This window comes from Sycon ciliatum, chromosome 2 (genome assembly GCF_964019385.1).
Source record: "Sycon ciliatum chromosome 2, ocSycCili1.1, whole genome shotgun sequence".
In the NCBI taxonomy this organism is placed as follows: Eukaryota; Metazoa; Porifera; class Calcarea; order Leucosolenida; family Sycettidae; genus Sycon; species Sycon ciliatum.
The window spans coordinates 18,338,107-18,352,809 of NC_088644.1; the positions used below are offsets into that span (position 1 = coordinate 18,338,107).

Sequence of the window (14,703 nt, forward strand, 5' to 3'; positions counted from 1 at the left end):
AGACGTACCTTTATCGATCTCTACTCCTTTTTCAAGGCACAAAAGTCGACTCTCCACTTTCAAACCAGGAACCAGGCTTACCAGTGGTCCTTTTCAGCTGCTCCACGAGCGCAGGAAATGTTCACCAAGGGGCGCAGAGCAGCATCCATTCCAGAAAAAGAGCTAAAATACGAGTGAGACTGCATGCCTGAGTACATGAGTACAATCATGCAGAAAATAGTCAATTTCAGCGTTTCTGCTCCAAACAGCAACTAGCTTCGACTAGAAACAAAGATTACACCAAAGGATCAAACAACAACCATTTTCTTCAGTTTTTTTTGCAGATGGCTTCCTTGTGCTTGGCCCAGCACGCCAAAAATCACACCTCAGAGGAGTACAAAAATTACAACTCTCAGATGTCCTCGATTGCTGGCCATGCCACATTCAGCGACACAGAAAATTTGGCACTGTTGTGAATAGTTTAGTCGCAAAGTGAAGATTCACGGGTAAAAACCTCCAAACTGTGAGATAGGTTATTTTTCAGCTTTCAGCAGCCCTGGGCGAGTTCTTTAGAGAAATGTGGCTCTTTTTCTTGGTGCACTTGTCTGTGTCCAACTACACAAGGAGATGAGGTTGGTCATTGTCATTTTCTGAGCTGTGAACGGGCAGAAAGGTGAGAAAATGTCGGATTTTGACCATGTGTGCTGACCTTTGAGTTTCAATGTACCTCTCTATAACATGACCCAGCTGCATTGTCAGCGGTCGCATTGATTTGATTTTTGGTTTGCTTGTAGGGCGCTGGCACGCACATTAAGTGACCCAGAAAATTTGGCACTGCTGTGAATAGTTTAGTCGCAAAGTGAAGATTCACGGTAAAAAGCCCCAAACGGTCAGATCAGTTATTATTCAGCTTTCAGCAGCCCTGGGCGAGTTCTCCAGAGAAATGTGGCTCTTTTTCTTGGTGCACTTGTCTATGTCCAGCTACAGAAGGAGATGAGGATGGTCATTGTCTGTTTCTGAGCTGCGAACGGGCAGAAAGGTGAGAAAATGTCGGATTTTGACCATTTGTGCTGACCTTTGAATTTCAATGTACCTCTCTATAACATGACCCAGCTATAATGTCAGTGGTCGCATTGATTTGATTTTTGGTGTGCTTGTAGTTGCATCTGCGCGCCTTGATCCAAGAGGGTGGTGGCGTTCCTGCGGATGCGGAAAACTGGGCCTTTGGCCGAGTCTCACGCGAACCGTGAATTTTTTTTTTTTTTTTTTGTAGGGCGCAGGCAGGCAGGGCGCAGGTAGCAGCAGGCAGGCATAGTGGGATGGTCTAAGACCATGATTGAGAAACAGAAGGTACCAGGTTCAAGTCCTGCTTGGAAGCGGAAGGATTTTTTCTAGCCGTGCTGCGACCCACAGTTAATTGGGAACTCGTGGCCTGGCACGATGGAAACATGGATGCAGTGAATGGGATTTCGGTCTTTGACCACTTTGTGGTGGGTTTGATCTACTCACCTCCCACCGCTTAGGAGCTGCATCTGCGCCTTGATCCAAGAGGGTGGTGGCGTTCCTGCGGATGCGGAAAACTGGGCCTTTGGCCGAGTCTCACGCGAACCGTAATTTTTTTTGTAGGGCGCTGGCACCCACATTCACTGACCCAGAAAATTTGGCACTGCTGTGAATAGTTTAGTCACAAAGTGAAGATTCACTGGTAAAAAGCCCCAAACTGTAAGATAGGTTATTTTTCAGCTTTCAGCAGCCCTGGGCGAGTTCTTTAGAGAAATGTGGCTTTTTTTCTTGGTGCACTTGTCTATGTCCAGCTACACAAGGAGATGAGGATGGTCATTGTCATTTTCTGAGCTGCGAACGAGCGGGAAGGTGAGAAAATGTCGGATTTTGACCATTTGTGCTGACCTTTGAATTTCAATGTACCTCTCTATAACATGACCCAGCTGTAATATCAGTGGTCGCATTGGTTTGATTTTTGGTTTGCTTGGAGGGCGCTGGCACCCACATTCAGTGACCCAGAAAATTTGGCACTGCTGTGAATAGTTTAGTCGCAAAGTGAAGATTCACGGTAAAAAGCCCCAAACTGTCAGATAAGTTATTATTCAGCTTTCAGCAGCCCTGGGCGAGTTCTTGCTGCGAACGGGCAGAACGGTGAGAAAATGTCGGATTTTGACCATTTGTGCTGACCTTTGAATTTCAATGTACCTCTCTATAACATGACCCAGCTATAATGTCAGTGGTCGCATTGATTTGATTTTTGGTGTGCTTGTAGGGCGCAGGCAGGCAGGGCGCAGGTAGCAGCAGGCAGGCATAGTGGGATGGTCTAAGACCATGATTGAGAAACAGAAGGTACCAGGTTCAAGTCCTGCAAGGAAGCGGACGGATTTTTTCTAGCCGTGCTGCGACCCACAGTTAATTGGGAACTCGTGGCCTGGCACGATGGAAACATGGATGCAGTGAATGGGATTTCGGTCTTTGACCACTTTGTGGTGGGTTTGATCTACTCACCTCCCACCGCTTAGGAGCTGCATCTGCGCCTTGATCCAAGAGGGTGGTGGCGTTCCTGCGGATGCGGAAAACTGGGCCTTTGGCCGAGTCTCACGCGAACCGTAATTTTTTTTGTAGGGCGCTGGCACCCACATTCACTGACCCAGAAAATTTGGCACTGCTGTGAATAGTTTAGTCACAAAGTGAAGATTCACTGGTAAAAAGCCCCAAACTGTAAGATAGGTTATTTTTCAGCTTTCAGCAGCCCTGGGCGAGTTCTTTAGAGAAATGTGGCTTTTTTTCTTGGTGCACTTGTCTATGTCCAGCTACACAAGGAGATGAGGATGGTCATTGTCATTTTCTGAGCTGCGAACGAGCGGAAAGGTGAGAAAATGTCGGATTTTGACCATTTGTGCTGACCTTTGAATTTCAATGTACCTCTCTATAACATGACCCAGCTGTAATATCAGTGGTCGCATTGGTTTGATTTTTGGTTTGCTTGGAGGGCGCTGGCACCCACATTCAGTGACCCAGAAAATTTGGCACTGCTGTGAATAGTTTAGTCGCAAAGTGAAGATTCACGGGTAAAAAGCCCCAAACTGTCAGATAAGTTATTATTCAGCTTTCAGCAGCCCTGGGCGAGTTCTTCAGAGAAATGTGGCTCTTTTTCTTGGTGCACTTGTCTATGTCCAGCTACACAAGGAGATGAGGATGGTCATTGTCATTTTCTGAGCTGCGAACGAGCGGAAAGGTGAGAAAATGTCGGATTTTGACCATTTGTGCTGACCTTTGAATTTCAATGTACCTCTCTATAACATGACCCAGCTGTAATGTCAGTGGTCGCATTGGTTTGATTTTTGGTTTGCTTGGAGGGCGCTGGCACCCACATTCAGTGACCCAGAAAAGTTGGCACTGCTGTGAATAGTTTAGTCGCAAAGTGAAGATTCACGGTAAAAAGCCCCAAACTGTCAGATAAGTTATTATTCAGCTTTCAGCAGCCCTGGGCGAGTTCTTGCTGCGAACGGGCAGAAAGGTGAGAAAATGTCGGATTTTGACCATTTGTGCTGACCTTTGAATTTCAATGTACCTCTCTATAACATGACCCAGCTATAATGTCAGTGGTCGCATTGATTTGATTTTTGGTGTGCTTGTAGGGCGCAGGCAGGCAGGGCGCAGGTAGCAGCAGGCAGGCATAGTGGGATGGTCTAAGACCATGATTGAGAAACAGAAGGTACCAGGTTCAAGTCCTGCAAGGAAGCGGAAGGATTTTTTCTAGCCGTGCTGCGACCCACAGTTAATTGGGAACTCGTGGCCTGGCACGATGGAAACATGGATGCAGTGAATGGGATTTCGGTCTTTGACCACTTTGTGGTGGGTTTGATCTACTCACCTCCCACCGCTTAGGAGCTGCATCTGCGCCTTGATCCAAGAGGGTGGTGGCGTTCCTGCGGATGCGGAAAACTGGGCCTTTGGCCGAGTCTCACGCGAACCGTAATTTTTTTTGTAGGGCGCTGGCACCCACATTCACTGACCCAGAAAATTTGGCACTGCTGTGAATAGTTTAGTCACAAAGTGAAGATTCACTGGTAAAAAGCCCCAAACTGTAAGATAGGTTATTTTTCAGCTTTCAGCAGCCCTGGGCGAGTTCTTTAGAGAAATGTGGCTTTTTTTCTTGGTGCACTTGTCTATGTCCAGCTACACAAGGAGATGAGGATGGTCATTGTCATTTTCTGAGCTGCGAACGAGCGGAAAGGTGAGAAAATGTCGGATTTTGACCATTTGTGCTGACCTTTGAATTTCAATGTACCTCTCTATAACATGACCCAGCTGTAATATCAGTGGTCGCATTGGTTTGATTTTTGGTTTGCTTGGAGGGCGCTGGCACCCACATTCAGTGACCCAGAAAATTTGGCACTGCTGTGAATAGTTTAGTCGCAAAGTGAAGATTCACGGGTAAAAAGCCCCAAACTGTCAGATAAGTTATTATTCAGCTTTCAGCAGCCCTGGGCGAGTTCTTCAGAGAAATGTGGCTCTTTTTCTTGGTGCACTTGTCTATGTCCAGCTACACAAGGAGATGAGGATGGTCATTGTCATTTTTTGAGCTGCGAACGGGCAGAAAGGTGAGAAAATGTCGGATTTTGATCATTTGTGCTGACCTTTGAATTTCAATGTACCTCTCCATAACATGACCCAGCTGTAATGTCAGTGGTCGCATTGATTTGATTTATGGTTTGCTTGGAGGGCGCTGGCACCCACATTCAGTGACCCAGAAAATTTGGCACTGCTGTGAATAGTTTAGTCGCAAAGTGAAGATTCACATGTAAAAAAACCCAAACTGTGAGATAGGTAATTTTTCAGCTTTCAGCAGCCCTGGGCGAGTTCTTTAGAGAAATGTGGCTCTTTTTCTTGGTGCACTTGTCTATGTCCAGCTACACAAGGAGATGAGGATGGTCATTGTCATTTTTTGAGCTGCGAACGAGCGGAAAGGTGAGAAAATGTCGGATTTTGACCATTTGTGCTGACCTTTGAATTTCAATGTACCTCTCTATAACACGACCCAGCTGTAATGTCAATGGTTGCATTATTTTGATTTTTGGTTTGCTTGGAGGGCGCTGGCACCCACATTCAGTGACCCAGAAAATTTGGCACTGCTGTGAATAGTTTAGTCGCAAAGTGAAGATTCACGGGTAAAACATTGCGCGAAATCGCGCATCTATGAGCGACATCCACATAAACTGCTGGGACCATGGTACTCGAATCTCATTCTGAGCACCCTTTTTTCTTCCTTTTTTCAGCCGTTTTTTAGCAAAAAGTCCTCGAGCTCGATTTTTTTTTGATCGATCGTTCTTCAAGGAAAGACGAGTGGACAATCGATCAACAGGGCCGAGGACGAATGCGTGTGGTTGGAGTTCTTGCGTGGCACAGGATGACCAGACACACATATAGATACATTGCGACGATCTAATCTGCACAGTGTTTCCTAATACCGCACGCACGACGGTAAGTACAATTCATGTGATTTCAAATTGTTTGTGATCTACAACGTCGCGAGCAGGACGGAAATACAGCAACAGCACGACAACCGTTATACCAGGCAGTAACCAACAGTCACCTCCATCACATTCTCCAGATCAGAAGGCAAGTGAGGCAGTGAACATGAAGAAATAAAGTATGAAAGAATGAAAAGTGAATAATTCAAAAATCTCAGAAACGTTGAACGTAAAAAACACTGAGAACAAGGAAAGTGACTTACTTCGATGGCGAAAGACAAAGCGAATGTTCCTCGTATGGACCTGGCTCTTGCGGAATCAGCCACACTGTGGAACCATGTGTTTGATTCTACAAGGGATGGCTACCTGCTCCTCACCAACCAGCCTCCACAACGGTGGTAAAGTCGCCAAAAATACGAAAGTTGAACATTTTGTGCATGTGTCATGGCCGCGCTTCGGCGGGTTTGTGACTGGGCTTGGATCAGTCTAGTGGCTACCCAGGTAGACGACCAATATAGTCGCCATCCAAGTTGCTAGCTCACACCTGTTTTCAGGCTCACACAAGGTAGTCGAAGGTTGAAGGGGAGCGATCAAAGATACCTTTATTAGTTGGAAGAAGGCGGCTTTTATGTGATTTTGGTTATAGTATAATTGTGATATAATAATTAGTAGGAAATATTAGTATAGCTTTGGGGAGCTCGCTCACCCACATTACATGAAAGAGTTATAACTATGAGTACTCTAGTGATGTCCGAGGTTATTCGTACGGCGATCGTGCGACGGAGCCTGGAGTACGCTGTCGGATGTTGCCGCAGCTAGAGTGCGCCGCCTTCGTACGGTGTCTTGATTGGGTCACCCTTCATCTTCTGCCCCGTAGGCTCTTCCCTCTCATTACCCCGTAGCTAGGGCGCTGCACGGTCAAGCCGCGACCTCTCCCAAAAAGGGATAACGGAGTCCGCAGTGCGCGAAACACTTGCAGGACCCTTTACGTCGTACGACGCGAGAAGAGGTGTCATGCTTGCTCGACTAACAAAGGTATCAGCTCCCTTGCAGGACTAAGCAGGGTCCCCTCAAGCTCAATAGTGTAGTGAGTACAATGCTGACGACTTGTACTGAAGGTGTTGCCGACGTACGACAACACTTGCGACTCTAGGCCACGAGTTGTAAGCCATGATTGCTCAACTAACGAAAGTGCCAAATCCTTCGTAGGACTAATCATGGTTCTTACAGAACTCTAGAATATTTCGGAGCCCAGCTTTTGGCTGCTGAACTCAATGCATGGTCGCTTTCACGACGAGTCTGATCCGGGTCATGACAATTCCCCGGCCTCTCAAGAATCACGTCCCCGTGATCTCAACTAACATTAAAGTCAGCGAGTCGTGACGGTAACCGCCTAGCTCTCGTTGGCCAAGCCAACTGGTTCTGCACCGTAACAGGTACGGGCATAGAGTACGAAATGTGGCTCCACAGGCGGGACATTTCCATCAAAAAATTCCAACTTCAAAATGAAACTGGTACTGCCCCACTATCGTAGAGATGAGCCTGGTGCTGATGATCAACACGCAGCTTGTCATGTACAACTAAATGCACGTTGCAAATCTTCACGCAAAGCGTATACGTATGACAGTTCGCCATTTCGTGTCATCTCAGATGAATGTAGACCATAGGCCATAACGTGTGGTCGACACACCCTTCTACCACGTAGGTATCCGGTTCAGTACAAAAACTACTGCAGAGCTCCAGGAGCCATTTCATAGATTTGGTGGTATCCAACGAATCGGTTCCACCCACACTCCACCCATTACAAAAGACCTTGGCGACCTCGCCAAGACTTCCACGGTAGGGTCATTGCTGCCAGCAAGGACAGACACAATGGCATACGCCTAGTAGCCTGTGCAACAGGACCACGATCACGTGTCTCAATTGTGTGGTGTAGCACCGAAGTGCGACCAAGCTCAGATGGGTTCAAAGCGAACGCATCTCGATACCGAAGCACTAAGGCTTGCAAGCAGTGGATCTCCTCGCGGGAGATACCAGATTGTCCTCGAGAGGTTTCATTACCATCTCTTCCGACCCCCACTTCCGTGTGTTCCAGGCCCGAGTCCAGCTCGTCCACACACCTAGGCTCCAGGATCGAGTCCAGCTCGTCCAACCTACAGGCTCCAGGATCGAGTTCGTCCTCGTCCAACCTACAGGCTCCAGGGTCGAGTTCGTCCTCGCCCAACCTCAAAGGTTCCATGGATGAGTTCGTCCTCTTCCAACCTTTCCGGGGGTCCACAACCGGACATCTTGCTCCAATTCGCAACTGCTTCCAGACCCCGAGAGAGTCCTCCGTCTCAGCTATTTGAACTGATTCCTCTCTCTGGCCATCAGCCAGAGTGTCTTCGGTCACGATACTCATGACCTCAGATATTGGTGCTAACCGACCAATCTGCATTGCCCTCTCTAGAGCCACTGCCTCGTCAGAGTAATTCAACACCCGTACGGGAACACCATCCACCGTAGGGCTCACTAGCGCATGCGCCATCATGACATCATTCATTCCTTGAAAACACCCATCAGGTATCGTCAAGGCACAGGTCGGCAACCCTTCCGACTTGTCTAGCACGGCGTTAACCGTCACCTCCGAAAATGGGAGTATCACTTCACGCCTCCGCAAGCGAAGAACGTGCTCTCGTTTGCCATCACCATCATGGCTTGGCGGAACGACGTCAGCTTTAGAAGCTTTAAAATGCAATGCTCCACCACCCGAAGTGATCTCGCAAGGAATTGGGACAGCACATCGCGTCCAATGCCACAACCAGTAACCAACATCATACTCAGTACGTGACGAAACACCACAGGGTGCGGACGTCGACAGATCCGACACCAAACAGGCATCGCCCAACACAGAAGTGCGGGTTTCAGGTGGGCATCAGCTCACTAGTGATTTCCATCACACTCCAATCAAAACATTCGAGATCCGCATCAACGAACTCAAATCAGCAGTTGTTCAAGCTCTCTGCAGAACTTGTTACTGTATCATCGTTTCAGCCAGCATCTCAACTGATGCGCCCAGTTTCGAAATCTGGCTTCGTGACTCCGTCACACGACAAGGACATAGTCCTCTTGACTGTTTTTTTGAACCGTCAAAGTTCAAAAGAACAGCAACACTCCTCAACTGCAGCTGAGGGCAACGTAGAAGCTAAGCTTCATGCAGTCATCGATCCTGCCACTGCAAGACGACTCTAAAAGTCTAAAAGCATTTCGCTTCTCGAGCAGTTTCTGTGCAAGCGCTGACAAAACAGCAGAGTTTCCTCATTGCACGTCCTTGCAAGAACCTCCGTGGGTTCGAACAATGCGCCGTCTACACCGCAAATCGAGTGCAGCTGACACATATCTCAGACCAACAAGTGGTGCGGGAGTCGAAACTCTCGTCGGCGGCATGACCGACTTTCGCCAGGTCTTCCGGAACAAGTTGGCACGCCAACTGGTAGCAACGGCCACTAAACAGAACGAGTTCACGTTCCATGTGCACGCACTCAAACAGAGTGTTCAACTGAACGGACCAAGGCCAGAACAGAACAAAAACAGTTTGCTGCCGAATCCACTTGAGAACTGCATGCAGCCTCGTGAAATCGACATCAAATTCACACCTCTGCGTGCTCGAGTAAACAAGAGCTCAGAGTTCAGCATGGACCAGTGCACACCGAGTTACGACTACTCTGCCAGAGCAACAGCAAGACGCAACTTGGAGATCCTGGTCACAGCACCAAATGTCATGGCCGCGCTTGGCGGGTTTGTGACTTGGCTTAGATTTGTCTAGTGGCTACCCAGGTAGACGACCAATATAGTCGCCATCCAAGTTGCTAGCTCACACCTGTTTTCCGGCTCACACAAGGTAGTCGAAGGTTGAAGGGGAGCGATCAAAAGATTCCTTTATTAGTTGGAAGAAGGCGGCTTTTATGTGATTTTGGTTATAGTATAATTGTGATATAATAATTAGTAGGAAATATTAGTATAGCTTCGGGGAGCTCGCTCACCCACATTACATGAAAGAGTTACAACTATGAGTACTCGAGTGATGTCCGAGGTTATTCGTACGGCGATCGTGCGACGGAGCCTGGAGTACGCTGTCGGATGTTGCCGCAGCTAGAGTGCGCCGCCTTTGTACGGTGTCTTGATTGGGTCACCCTTCATCTTCTGCCCCGTAGGCTCTTCCCTCTCATTACCCCGTAGCTAGGGCGCTGCACGGTCAAGCCGCGACCTCTCCCAAAAAGGGATACCGGAGTCCGCAGTGCGCGAAACACTTGCAGGACCCTTTACGTCGTACGACGCGAGAAGAGGTGCCATGCTTGCTCGACTAACAAAGGTATCAGCTCCCTTGCAGGACTAAGCAGGGTCCCCTCAAGCTCAATAGTGTAGTGAGTACAATGCTGACGACTTGTACTGAAGGTGTTGCCGACGTACGACAACACTTGCGACTCTAGGCCACGAGTTGTAAGCCATGATTGCTCAACTAACGAAAGTGCCAAATCCTTCGTAGGACTAATCATGGTTCTTACAGAACTCTAGAATATTTCGGAGCCCAGCTTTTGGCTGCTGAACTCAATGCATGGTCGCTTTCACGACGAGTCTGATCCGGGTCATGACACATGCATGCAATGGAAAATTTGTGCTGAGTATGTCGAGTGGCCATTCGAACAGGACAAAGCCGTTGCGCAAGCTGTGACCCTGAAATTTCGTCCATTGGTAGCGAGGATAACCCTGAGCTGGAAAGTGCAAGGGATGGCATGCTACACTCCCCCGCATACGCTTGACAGCACAATTTGAGGCGTGGAGTAGTAATATACCAGTATCATACTACCCCCTGATACCTGATGCATGGACGTCGTCATCTTCATCCCGCAGATCGAAAATGTACAGGTGTCGCGTGATTTCGCGCAATGAGCCCCAATTTGTGAGATAGGTTATTTTTCAGCTTTCAGCAGCCCTGGGCGAGTTCTTTAGAGAAATGTGGCTCTTTTTCTTGGTACACTTGTCTATCATAGCCAGCAATCGCATGTCACCACGTACATTGAAAATCAACCTAATTTTGCGAATCGACCTTTTTTTCCGGATCACTTTTCAACGAGGACGAAGCAAAGTCGGCCGAACGAAGCCTAGAGGAAGATAATCACCCTCTCCACTTCACCATCACGATACTGACATAGATACGAGATGAAACAACTAAAAAATCCACAAGAAAACTGTACGGCCATCATCACTTTGGTCTGACTTTGGTCTGAGAATTTCTATCACGGTCAAAAATGTACGAGGAGCACTCAAAAATGAGCCACAGACGTACCTTTATCGCTCTCTACTCCTCAAGGCACAAAAGTCGACTCTTCACTTTCAAACCAGGAACCAGACATACCTGTGATCCTTTTCAGCTGCTCCACGAGCGCAGGAAAGGTTCACCAAGGGGCACAGAGCAGCATCCATTCCAGAAAAAGAGCTAAAATACGAGTGAGACTGCATGCCTGAGTGCATGAGTACATGTATGAGTACATGCAGAAAATAGTCAATTTCAGCGTTTCTGCTCCAAACAGCAACTAGCTTTGACTAGAAACAAAGATTACACCAAAGGATCAAACAACAACCATTTTCTGCAGTTTTTTGCAGATGGCTTCCTAGTAATTCCTTGTGCTTGGCCCAGCACGCCAAAAAATCACACCTCAGAGGAGTACAAAAATTACAACTCCCAGATGTCCTCGATTGCTGGCCATGATCCAGCTACACAAGGAGATAAGGATGGTCATTGTCTGTTACTGAGCTATTAACGGGCGGAAAAGTGAGAAAATGTCGGATTTTGACCATTTGTGCTGACCTTTGAATTTCAATGTACCTCTCTATAACATGAACCAGCTGCATTGTCAGTGGTCGCATTGTTTTGATTTTTGTTTTGCTTGTAGGGCGCTGGCACTCACATTCAGTGACCCAGAAAATTTGGCACTGCTGTGAATAGTTTAGTCGCAAAGTGAAGATTCACGGGTAAAAGCCTCAAACTGTGAGATAGGTTATTTTCAGCTTTCAGCAGCCCTGGGCGAGTTCTTTAGAGAAATGTGGCTCTTTTTCTTGGTGCACTTATCTATGTCCAGCTACAAAAGGAGATGAGGATGGTCATAGTCATTTTCTGAGCTGCGAACGGGCAGAAAGGTGAGAAAATGTCGGATTTTGACCATTTGTGCTGACCTTAGAACTTCAATGTACCTCTCTATAACATGACACAGCTGTAATGTCAGCGGTCGCATTGATTTGATTATTTTTTGGTTTGCTTGTAGGGCGCTGGCACCCACATTCAGTGACCCAGAAAATTTGACACTTCTGTGAATAGTTTAGTCGCAAAGTGAAGATTCACGGGTAAAAAGCCCCAATTTGTGAGATAGGTTATTTTTCAGCTTTCAGCAGCCCTGGGCGAGTTCTTTAGAGAAATGTGGCTGTTTTTCTTGGTGCACTTGTCTGTATTCAGCTACACAAGGAGATGAGGACGGTCATTGTCTGTTACTGAGCTATTAACGGGCGGGAAGGTGAGAAAATGTCGGATTTTGACCATTTTGCTGACCTTCGAATTTCAATGTACCTCTCTATAACATGACCCAGCTGTAATGTCAGTGGTCGCATTGATTTGATTTTTGGTTTGCTTTGAGGACGCTGGCACCCACATTCAGTGACCCAGACCATTTGGCACTGCTGTAAATAGTTTAGTCGCAAAGTGAAGATTCACGGGTAAAAAGCCCCAAACTGTGAGATAGGCTATTTTCCAGCTTTCAGCAGCCTTGGGCGAGTTCTTTAGAGAAATGTGGCTCTTTTTCTTGGTGCACTTGTCTATGCCCAGCTACACAAGGAGATGCACTTGTCTATATCCAGCTACACAAGGAGATGAGGATGATCATTGTCTGTTTCTGAGCTGCGAACGGGCAGAAACGTGAGAAAATGTCGGATTTTGACCATATGTGCTGACCGGTGAATTTCAATGTACCTCTCTATAATATGACCCAGCTGCATTGTCAGGGGTCGCATTGATTTGATTTTTGGTTTGCTTGTAGGGCGCTGGCACCCAAGCAGATGAGTATGGTCATTGTCTGTTTCTGAGCTTCGAACGGGCAGAAAGGTGGAAAAATGTCGGATTTTGACCATTTGTGCTGGCCTTTGATTTCAAAGAAAACTGTGAGATAGGTCATTGTCTGTTACTGAGCTATTAACGGGCGGAAAAGTGAGAAAATGTCGGATTTTGACCATTTGTGCTGACCTTTGAATTTCAATGTACCTCTCTATAACATGAACCAGCTGCATTGTCAGTGGTCGCATTGTTTTGATTTTTGTTTTGCTTGTAGGGCGCTGGCACTCACATTCAGTGACCCTGAAAATTTGGCACTGCTGTGAATAGTTTAGTCGCAAAGTGAAGATTCACGGGTAAAAGCCTCAAACTGTGAGATAGGTTATTTTCAGCTTTCAGCAGCCCTGGGCGAGTTCTTTAGAGAAATGTGGCTCTTTTTCTTGGTGCACTTGTCTATGTCCAGCTACAAAAGGAGATGAGGATGGTCATTGTCATTTTCTGAGCTGCGAACGGGCAGAAAGGTGAGAAAATGTCGGATTTTGACCATTTGTGCTGACCTTTGAATTTCAATGTACCTCTCTATAACATGACCCAGCTGCGTTGTCAATGGTCGAATTGATTTGATTTTTGGTTTGGTTGGAGGGCGCTGGCACCCACATTCAGTGACCCAGAAAACTTGGCACTGCTCGGTCATGTTATAGAGAGGTACATTGAAATTCAAAGGTCAGCACAACTGGTCAAAATCCGACATTTTCTAACCTTTCCGCCCGTTAATAGCTCAGTAACAGACAATGACCATCCTCATCTCCTTGGGTAGCTGGATATAGACAAGTGCACCAAGAAAAAGAGCCACATTTCTCTAAAGAACTCGCCCAGGGCTGCTGAAAGCTGAAAAATTTGGGCTTTTTACCGTTAATCTTCACTTTGTGACTAAACTATTCACAGCAGTGTCAAATGTTCTGGTTCACTGCATGTAGGTGCCAGCGCCCTCCAAGCAAACCAACAGTCAAATCGATGCGACCACTGACATTACAGCTGGGTCACTGCTGTGAATAGTTTAGTCGCAAATTGAAGATTCACGGGTAAAAGCCTCAAACTGTGAGATAGGTTATTTTCAGCTTTCAGCAGCCCTGGGCGAGTTCTTTAGAGAAATGTGGCTCTTTTTCTTGGTGCACTTGTCTATGCTCAGCTACACAAGGAGATGAGGATTGTCATTGTCTGTTTTTGAGCTGCGAACGGGCAGAAAGGTGAGAAAATGTCGGATTTTGACCATTTGTGCTGACCTTTGAATTTCAATGTACATCTCTATAACATGACCCAGCTGTGATGTCAGTGGTCGCATTGATTTGATTTTTGGTTTGCTTGGAGGGCGCTGGCACCCACATTCAGTGACCCAGAAAATTTGGCACTGCTGTGAATAGTTTAGTCGCAAAGTGAAGATTCACGGGTAAAAAGCCCCAATTTGTGAGATAGGTTATTTTTCAGCTTTCAGCAGCCCTGGGCGAGTTCTTTAGAGAAATGTGGCTCTTTTCCTTGGTACACTTGTCTATATCCAGCTCATTTTCTGAGCTGCGAACGGGCAGAAAGGTGAGAAAATGTCGGATTTTGACCATTTGTGCTGACCTTTGAATTTCAATGTACCTCTCTATAACATGACACAGCTGTAATGTCAGGGGTCGCATTGATTTGACTTTTGGTTTGGTCGGAGGGCGCTGGCACCCACATTCAGTGACCCAGAAAATTTGACACTTCTGTGAATAGTTTAGTCGCAAAGTGAAGATTCACGGGTAAAAAGCCCCAATTTGTGAGATAGGTTATTTTTCAGCTTTCAGCAGCCCTGGGCGAGTTCTTTAGAGAAATGTGGCTGTTTTTCTTGGTGCACTTGTGTATATTCAGCTACACAAGGAGATGAGGATGGTCATTGTCTGTTACTGAGCTATTAACGGGCGGAAAGGTTAGAAAATGTCGGATTTTGACCATTTGTGCTGACCTTTGAATTTCAATGTACCTCTCTATAACATGACCCAGCTGTAATGTCAGTGGTGGCATTGATTTGTTTTTTGGTTTGCTTGTAGGGCGCTGGCACCAGTGACCCACAAAATTTGACACTGCTGTGAATAGTTTAGTCGCAAAGTGAAGATTCACGGTAAAGTGAAGATTCACGGG

At 46.8% G+C, this 14,703-nt stretch overlaps 1 long non-coding RNA gene across 1 annotated transcript; it reads left to right on the plus strand.

Annotated features, from left to right (window-relative positions):
* Positions 1-11,576: 11,576 nt before the first annotated feature.
* On the plus strand, positions 11,577-12,405 carry LOC135810767 (uncharacterized). Its single transcript, XR_010552373.1, has 3 exons — positions 11,577-11,636; positions 11,950-12,007; positions 12,316-12,405. It is a non-coding gene; the product is annotated as an uncharacterized LOC135810767 (long non-coding RNA).
* Positions 12,406-14,703: the final 2,298 nt, after the last annotated feature.